This window comes from Euprymna scolopes, chromosome 46 (genome assembly GCF_053919585.1).
Source record: "Euprymna scolopes isolate OS-2025 chromosome 46, ASM5391958v1, whole genome shotgun sequence".
NCBI lineage: Eukaryota > Metazoa > Mollusca > Cephalopoda > Sepiida > Sepiolidae > Euprymna > Euprymna scolopes.
The window spans coordinates 69,529,466-69,539,520 of NC_136527.1; positions in this window are offsets into that span (position 1 = coordinate 69,529,466).

Here is a 10,055-nt window from a genome sequence, read left to right on the forward strand (position 1 = left end):
GGCTACACAAGCAAGTACCTCAAGCTAGGATCGAAACCCGACCGCCCAAACGACAGTCGGACCCTGTTGCAGTTTAAGCATATATATATATATATATATATATATATATATATAAAATGGGTTAAGAAATTCCAACGAAAGAAAGATGTATATTTAAATAAGGGAGTAGTCACCAACAATGTGAATTTTTTACATTATTTTATTATTCCGTGTCTTGGTTTTTCATTGAGGATTATGTTTGGATCATTGTAATAATGTTTTTAAGTCATTGAAATCGTTTTTACGCTTGTTTCAGACGTTCTGTGATGCGTCCTCATCAGAAATTATTTTCAAATGTGTTGGAGATGTAAAAATGGCGATTTTCGTTGTTAATTTGAAGTTTTTCCAAGGGGTGGAGGCTTGCAAGTGGTTATTATTCATTGGCATGCTCAATTTTTATTACTCTTTTATTGGGCTTGTCGAGGGAGACCGCTGACCTGGCTTTAGTCGCTATCTCTTTCTGCTAATGTATTTTCTTTTCCTTTAGGGTGGGGTAGGGTGTGTGTGTGCGTGTGTGTGTTTGCTTTTATTGGTTTGGGAATGTGTATATTGTTTTATAGTATTTTGGGGTTATTTGCTTCCTTAGGAAGGTGACTGTGATCCGAGGTCGTTACTAATGTGTATGTGTGGGGAGGGGGAACTAGTTCTTCTGAAATAAGAGTAGGGGTGCTTTCATTCTCTTTTGATATTTATTTTTTAGATTCTTGGATTTTAGTATTGTGATTTTTCGTTTTAGTCTTTTCGGGTATTCCTTATATTATGTTTGTGTAGAAAGAGGGGTGTATTTAAAATATGTATAGGGGATTTTTTAATGTTTCTATTTATTTGTCTCCCCATGTGGGTATGGCCAGCCCCAGGATCGGTTCCTAGTGTGGGGAAGATTTTGTTCCCCAGAGGGGGGCATTGGAGGGGGTATAGGTATGGGAGGGGATGATAGAAGGGATGATAGTTGTTTCAGTCATGAGGGGGTTCTCCTCCACTGACTGAGGAGGGAGCGAGGTGTTGGAACAGATATTATACTATGGTTCTAGGTGTTTCCTAGTGTTGTTGGTTTCGAGGTTAAGTAGGGTTGGTATTGTTCAGTGTGTTGTATTAGAGATAGGAGTGTTATGTCTGTGTGATTGTATGCGCGCACGTGTGTGTGTTTTAATGTGTCGGTTCTGATTTATGTGATGGTGTGTATATGTGTATGGATGTGCATGCGAGTGTACCTTGCATTTCATGTTTTTATGTGATGATATTAGGCCCTGTTCAGTTCAGGAGTGAATCTGGTGATGAAGTATTTTTCCTGTGTAAGTAAATAAAAATAATTGTCTGTTTGGAAGATTGACATTATTTTGAAGCTGTTTCCACTGCATGTGTGTACGTGTTTTGAAACATAGAGGTGTCTCTTATTTGCAATTTTGATGTTGCTCTTATGTAAGGCCACTCTATTGCTGAAATTTTTGGTGGCGCCTATGTAGGATTTGTTGCATGTTGTGCATCTTAGTGCATATACTACATTTCTGGAGGTGCAATTTAGATCCATTTTTATTTTGAATGTTTGTGCTGGGTTTTTGAATGTGTATGTGTTACCTTCTATTATTATGTCACATACTCCACATCGCGGTTTGTTGCATTTTGTAACTCCTTTTGTAGTATGTGCGACGAGTTTTGAGGAAGTTAGGATGTGTTTTAAGTTTTTGGGTTGGCGTTTGCTTTTTATTATTTTTGTTGTTTTAACTATGTTGTTTAGTTTGTCGTTCTGATTGAGGAGGATAAGGTTTTTTGTTATCTGTGTGAATAGTTCTGGGTTGTTTGTGTTGTGTGTAGAGACGTATGCTAGAATTTGTTCTTTCTTGTTCTTTTGGGGTTCTTAGTTGGTCTATTGGAATTTTTTCAGCCAGTTTAATCTCTTTCTGTATTAGTGGTAGTGGATATCCTCTTTTCTGCAGTGTTATTTGTAGTTCATTCAGTCTAGTTGAACGGAGGTGTCTGTCTGTTACTATGGTGCAGACTCTATGTGCTAGGGAGTAGGGTATTGATTTTAGACAGTTTTTAGGATGGTGGCTTTTGAAATGGAAGTAGTGTTGAGTGTCTGTGGGTTAGTGGTAGATATCTGTGATTATGTTATTGTTTTTTATTGTTACTAGGATGTCTAGGAAAGGTAGTTCTGTGGGGCTTTGTTCTAGTGTGAAATTCATTTTTGGGTGTAAATTTTGTAGCAAAGTGTGGAGTTCTTTGATATGAGGTTCTCCAGAGGATAAAGCAGTAGCCTAGGTATCTTTTCCAAGATTTTATGAAGAGTGCTTTAATATTGTGCCCGTACTTTAGCTCTATCCGTTCATAAAGGGTCTCTTCTAGGAAGGCGAGTGTAAGGGTGGCATATGTCGGTGCCATTTTGGTACCCATTGCTGTGCCTAGTATTTGGATGTAGTTGTCTTTATTGAATTGGGAGGAGTTGTTATTGAGGATTATGCCGATGCTATCAATCACGAATTGTTTATTGAATCTGGGGTGTAAAGTCTGTGTATGTTTGTCAATCCAATATGCGATAGCTTCTTTTCCTAGATTGTGTGGGATATTGCTATATAGGCTGCTAACATCGAATGTAGCTAGTATAGTCCCATCTGTTTGTGGTAGGGAGCAAAATTGCACCGTATTTGCTAAAGGATTAAAATAGGAAAAAATACAGTTAAGCTTAGCGGAAATAAATTAATTTCTGAGTATGCGTACATATACATTTTTAACTTAAAGGCACTTAATTTTGAGCCTTTTTTATCCACCTGGCGATAGCTCAGATGATAACTCTAAATATAGCTTTATGCGGTGAATGTTTTTGTTTCAATTCTATCTGAGACCATCAAAGTCAATAAAAAACTTTAAAAATCATTGGTATATATATTCGGTACAATATAATAATCCATAGAGAATCTGCACTATAATATTAAATATGAAATCTGCAGCTCTTTATATCATACTAGCAGTTCAGTCCGGCTTTTCTCGGACCCTATGTACTGTTCCTAACTTTGTGTGCATATGTATATATTAAAAAGTTTGACTCATGTCCAGGTAACCTACATCTAAAATTTCAAGTGTTGGGACACAAAATATGCGGAGGAGTTTGGTAGACTCTGCAAAGTTTAACTCTTTCAACTTGGACATCTTGGTAGGAAAACTTTCGCCCTAAAACTGATTTAAAAGCTTGGTGCAAGTCTGAATACCCTTTTATGTAAAATCCCAAATGTGTACATACAGAATTAGCTGAATAGTTTCCTAGACAACGCAAAGATCACTTTTTTTAAAACTTCCTTTGACCCCTAGACAGCCAAATTGTCGGCCAAAACCCAAATAAAAAGCTTGCCCTATGTCTGAATACGCTTTGTGTAAAATTTTAAATGTTAATAATAAAAAAATGGCTGATTAATTTAGTAGTAATCGCAGAGGTAATTTTTTTATACTTTGACCCCAATTTTGACTCCTTAACATTTATTATTTTGGACTCAAATCAAATTAAAAAGTTGGATTCATGTCCAAGTAACCTAGATCTAAAATTTCAAGTATTTAGATCAAAAATTTGGCGTGGGGGGACTTGGTAGAGTTTTCAATCGTTTAATCGTTGAACTTTGACTCCTTAACAGCATAATTTCTGGGCGAAAACCGATTAAAAAGATTTTCCCAAATCTCACTTTCTCATTTCAAATCTCAATTGACAGAGTAGCTTGTTATTGAAATGTACACACAGAGACACACGCACACACAGACAATTTTATTGATATATAGATTTTAAGTTTGTATACAATATTTAAGTGTATCTTATGACCGGGCAATGCTAGTTGGTCTGCTAGTAAATTAATAAATTACAAAAACATAATCTCTTACCAAAAGTAATATTACGGGTGGATTTTAATCTTAGTAACTTAATCTGATCGAACACTGTTTATGTGCGGACTTTGAGTCAGACATTCAGCTGGTTTATCGTAATATGTAATGCCCACCTTCAGGGTCAAACTCCACTTTTGGCAAAACAGAAATGCAGGCGAATCAGATCCTGCTGATAAAAACATCGTCTTCATGTAAAAATGGTCTGCTATCCAAACCGGGTTTAGTTTAAAATAGATAAGCAATTTGACATGCAAGCACATATGTCAAACTTTTGTACACATTTATATTAAATATATTTTACAAAATAAGTAATACTTGATTATATTTTGCATAAATTCTTTTTAATGGTTTCCATCTGTGTTATGTATTTTAAAAATATATTACGTTATTAAATATTTCTTGATTTTGTTGCGGACGAGGATATAAATATCCTAACTCGCTACAAAAGAAAATAATGAAACGAATTGAATGAAGGAAACAAAAACTCAATTGCTGAATAAAATAATCATGTCATTTATTTTCTGTTTAAAAATGAATGTTTTAGGTGTAACACGTGTTCATGTCTGCGCGTGGAAAGAGGGGTGAGTAAAGTAGTGGAAATGGGAATGACAGTCCAGCATGTAGACAAAGAAAAAATAGAGGGTTGACATCAGTAAAGCAGTGCACACATGTTAGCAGTTAACTACGTGGAGGTGTTGTCAGGCACAAGCTGTGGACGCGAACTTGTGTGGTTGATGGACCAAAACAAAAGGGAAGAAAGAGTGAGAAAATCAATCCAGTTCATGGAGACAGAAAGTGTATAAGGTGTACGTACTGACTGTTGGCTCTTGCTCCACCTACAGTAGCAGGTGAACGGGGTGGTTGGTCCGTTGACCACTCAGGTCGAAAGCCGATTTGAAAAGGAAGCAAAAGGGTTCTTGCTTTTATAGTTGTTTCCGGTGTTCTTTGTACATGTGTGGATTTCCTTTAAAGCAGAAGTGACGTTGCCCATGTGTGCGTACATGTGCACTTACATGTGTGTATGTTAGCGTGTGTGTGTATGCGCATGAATGTGAGTGTATGTACGTGAACGTGAATATATGTACGTGAGCGTGTATGCTTGTGTGTGCATATGTGTATAACAAGAAAAGTGGCTTGAAATGTGAACACGTGTGTTTGTGTGAGACTAGAAAAGGCTCGCGCAATTTCTTCACATTTTTTAGAAAAATAGCATAAAATGTTAAACATTACTTCGGGTATATTTTACATGTGTATTATATTTTTTCAAAATTATATAATAATAATAATAATAATAATATGCTGGAGATGTGACGATACCAAGCAATTACAGGCCAATAACATGGTTACTGACAATGTGAAAAATTTTAACAGCACAACTGATCAGATCTACTCCGCTCTTAGCACTCATGGACTAATGCCCGAAGAACAAAAAGGATGCAGGAAAAGAAAAAGAGGGATACAACTTTATGGCAACCAACCTGCCATATCTAATACCATCAGGGAAAAATGCCTACGATTTGCCGGAAACTGTCTGAGAAGCATGAACTGGTGAGTGATGTATTGCTATGGACTCCACGACATGGATACGCAAGCAAAGGACGACCTAGACCCATGTACATCCAGCACACGACGCCAACTGTGAACCTGAAGATCTGAGGCAGCTAATAGAAGACAGGAAACTCTGGAGAACGAGATTCACATTGGTCTGGGCAAGAAGTCTGTCTGAATCATGACGATGATGAAAACCGGAAGTCCAGTTTGGTAAGCAGATCATTTTCACATTTAGGCGAAGGTTTTCACCTGAGACTGGTTCGATTCACCTACTCTTTTTTTAAACCCATTTTTACCTTCTGACGTAAATAAAAAAACAAACGCCTTAATTTCATTGTTTTGCACATTTCATTTCTATTCACATCTTATTCACATTGGCCTTTCAAACACGATTTTTTATATAAATTATCATTCATTTGTGTTTTTTAGGCACTTCTGCATGACAGCAACATGAGGCGAGAGAGACGAGTTACCGATTAGGTGTGCCAGAAATTTCGTGAAAAATTTTGAATAATCCACCCCGTCTTTCCAAGCTATTCGAAAAATGTAATTCAGACCCTAATTTTTTTTCAATTAAAGGAGCAAGGACCAAGGTTTCATTTAAAAAAATACAAACAACGTGTTTAAAAAAACAAAACAAAAAAACTTCGGACTTTAAAGGTAAATTTCCAAAATACTGTTCTTGTTTTGTTTTAAATTAGAATATATTATTTATTGATCTTTTATCTTCAATTTGTGATATATAAAACACGTTACTACATAGGAACGTTGTTTTAATGCGTCGATAATGTAAACACGATTTTTGTCTCGCATTTTCATTATTTCTCCAAGCTGTAAAACTTTTTAAAAAAATATTGGCAGTTTATTTGAAGCTTCTTCTTTTAAATAGTAAAAAAGTTTGGATGATAATAATAAATTAATTATAGTTACATCGTGTTACATACAGGGGGGGATAAAACTGTGGCGCGCGTTGGAGGTACCTACAAAACATAATTTTAAAAACATGAAACATTTATAGAGGTTTAAGAATATTTTTTTTTGTACAGAAAGACTGCATACAAATGTTTACAAATATAATTCTAAAGTATAAAAATGTATCGAAATTTAATTTCAACATTTTTCAATGTTTTCTTTCTTTCTTTTTTTTTTCTATGAGTGCGTTTCCATTTTTTCGGAGATTTACACGAACTTTTACAAAAATACGAGTTATCGACTCCTGTTTTTTTGGCTGACAAACGCCCTCTACCGGCCGTTCATGAAACTAAAATACGGGTGTCGAATTAAATCACGCCTCCCATTTTGAAATGTCTATTAAAAAGTAAATAATGAATTTACCCACCAAAGTTTTATATATCACAAATTGAAGATAAAGATCAATAAATAATATATTCAAATTTAAAACAAAAAAAGACGTGTTTTTTAGAAATTTACCTGTAAAGTCCGAAGTTAAAAACCTTTTTTTTAACCACGTTTTTTTTTGTTGTTTTTTGTTCTTTTAATGAAACCTTGGTCCATGCTCCATTAATTGAAAAACAATTAGGGCTTGAATTACATTTTTCAAGGAGTTATAAGCTTAGTAAGACAGGGTGTGGAATTATTCAATATTTTTCACGAAATTTCTGCCTCACCTAATGATGCATGCCTATAATATTTTTTTTTAGTTTCGTTTATCTTTTTTATATATAGTTTTGAAAGATAACAGACCGAAGTTAATCTCTAAAATTTACGCGTTAAAAAGAAATTACAGTGAAAAATGTTGAAAACACACACACACACACAATTTTGTTTACATTTCAATCTTCGGAAAAATGAGTTTTCTTAAATTATTTCAACGATAATTTATAAATAAAACTGATAAGATATCGAATTAAAGAAAATGTAATATATTTTTGGTACTTATGCACTAAAGGGTACTTGTATAGTTCAATCAAGACATTCAAAAATGAACATATCGGAAAAAGGTTATATTGTATGTATCCATTTTGGACTAAAGATCTCCGAAAAAAAATCATTTGATTTGATCAAGTAGTTTTTATTTTACATTAGAAAAAAACAAGTTTTTATTAGAGCATGAAGCCAGCCATTATGAAATTTGTTAGACACGCCACAGGGAGATAACCCCAGTTAACCGTCGACACGCCTTCCCCATCTTTAATACTAGCTTTTCTTCCTAAAACTCGAACTTTTTGCTCGGTATCATAACAAATTGTTTTTTCGTTGTAAAATAAAAACTACTTGATGGAATTAATTGAAATTTTTTCGGAGAACTTCGTTCCATCACGAGTACGTACAATATAACCTTTTTCGATATTTCCATTTTTTAATGTCTTGATTAAACTGTACAAGTACCTACTGAAGTTATGCATGTGAATAACGAAAGTTTGCAACAATGGTGTAGGTAAAAATAAACGTGCTTTGATGAACACTTGTGTTCCTTTAGCCTGGAATTCTCTCAATGTTTCTTGCTTCTATGACTGCACGAGAATGGAGATGTTTAAATGTAACACAAACATCTTGTTGCTCAATTGCATAATCCCATGTATACTTTGTCCCAATTAATATCCCCTCACACTACACTTTGTTTACAGATTATTCTTTAGATATTGCAATTTTTATGACAGTATTTTATGATACTTATATTTGTAAACCTTCCAATAAATATGAGTTTGTGATTAAGGATATAACTGTTAGCCATTCGGACTTTATTTTGTATATCTTTACTGTTTCTTAAAATAACCTTTTATTCTATTTTGATTTAAGTATAACTAATATTTAAAAATTTAACTTAATACACGAAATATATTAGGAAATATTTGATGACATGTGTAAAAGATGTAAGATTTTTCTTTGTATTTTCTTGATTATCAACTATTAATAAATAATTTTGGTGATTTTAAAATGTTCTCCAATTTCAGGCATAGTAAATATTTATACATTAATTTGTTGAACTACGAGCAATGATAAAGAATTACCAGATTTATTAAATGCAGTGAAAAAAATTAATGTGTTGCAATTTTTTGAAGATCATTAATAAAGTATTTGTGTTTTTAAATATTATTTTCGTTCATGAACTAAATAAAATGTGTAAATTATATCAAACACATTAAATTTTGATCTCATTAACGTTTTTGTGAAAGTTTAGTTATCTATACATAATGAATTCATTCATTTTATTAATAGATAAGTATCGTAAAGATATCCTCATTTCAATTTTATATAAAACAATGTGGAATTTAAGGACGTTTTAATAAAACGACACACGATAACTCAAATTATAAATGTCATAAAAAATAATTTTGTTTGTAAAAACCTGTATAAAATTAATGTTTTTAAATTTATCTTTTAATTTTTTAAATTATTTTTGCAGAATATCAAACAAACAACACAAGAAATCAAAGGCAAATTGATTAAAGTTAAAAACTGGAAATGAGAAAAATGTGAATCGTACAATTGTTTTATAAAATCCCATTTATTGATAATATACTGAAAACAAAACAATTTCCTTTTTACTGTTAATTAAATATGTCACAACATATGCAAAGACACACTGAAGAGAAAAACTGTTTGTGAAGTATGTAGCTCTTCTTTTGCAAGGACAATAGACATGTTACGACATGTTCGAACACATACTGGCGAGAAACCATATTCTTGTGAAGTATGCGGTTATTCTTTTACCCAGAAACAACATATGGTGGACCATATGAGAAGGCACACTGGAGAGAAACCATATTCTTGCGAAATATGTGACTCTTCATTTACAAAGAAACAAAGTATGTTGATTCATATGCGAACACATACTGGCGAGAAACCATATTCTTGTGAAATATGTGGATTCTCTTTTACACAAAAATGTAGTTTGTTGCAGCATCTGCGAAAACATACTGGCGAAAAAGCATATTCTTGTGATGTATGTGGCTCTTCGTGTATAACGAAACAACATTTGGTGCAACATATGCGAATACATACAGGAGACAAACCTTATTCTTGTGACGTATGTGGCTCTAATTTTATAACGAAACACCAGATGGTGCAACATAAGCGAATTCATACTGGAGAGAAACCTTACTCTTGTGAAATATGTGGCTCTTTATTTACGCTGAAACAAACAATGTTATTGCATATGCGAACCCACACTGGCGAGAAACCATATTCCTGTGAAGTATGTGGATTGTCTTTTACACAAAAATGTATGTTGTTGCAGCATGTGCGAACACATACTGGAGAACGACCATATTCTTGTGAGATATGTGGCTCTTCTTTTGCAAGGAAGCAAACTATGGTGTAACATATGCGAAAGTGATGTTACTTTAAGTAGCAGCATGAAGCTGGATACTCCACCAGACTCGATGAATACTTCTCCTGGATTCTAGTAAGACAAGAGACCAGAATGAAATGTATACTACAACATATGAAATGGTCATTTGACTATAGGAAATTAATGTTTTCAATTTCTTTACTAACTCAGTGTTTGAGAGATAAAGATCTTTAATGAAACATTTTCATAGAGAATTCAAGTTTTAGCCCCAGGTAGTGGGCCCCTTGGATTTTGAGAACTTTGAATAAAGTAAAATAAAACAAACATGAGAGACGGGAATTTTTTG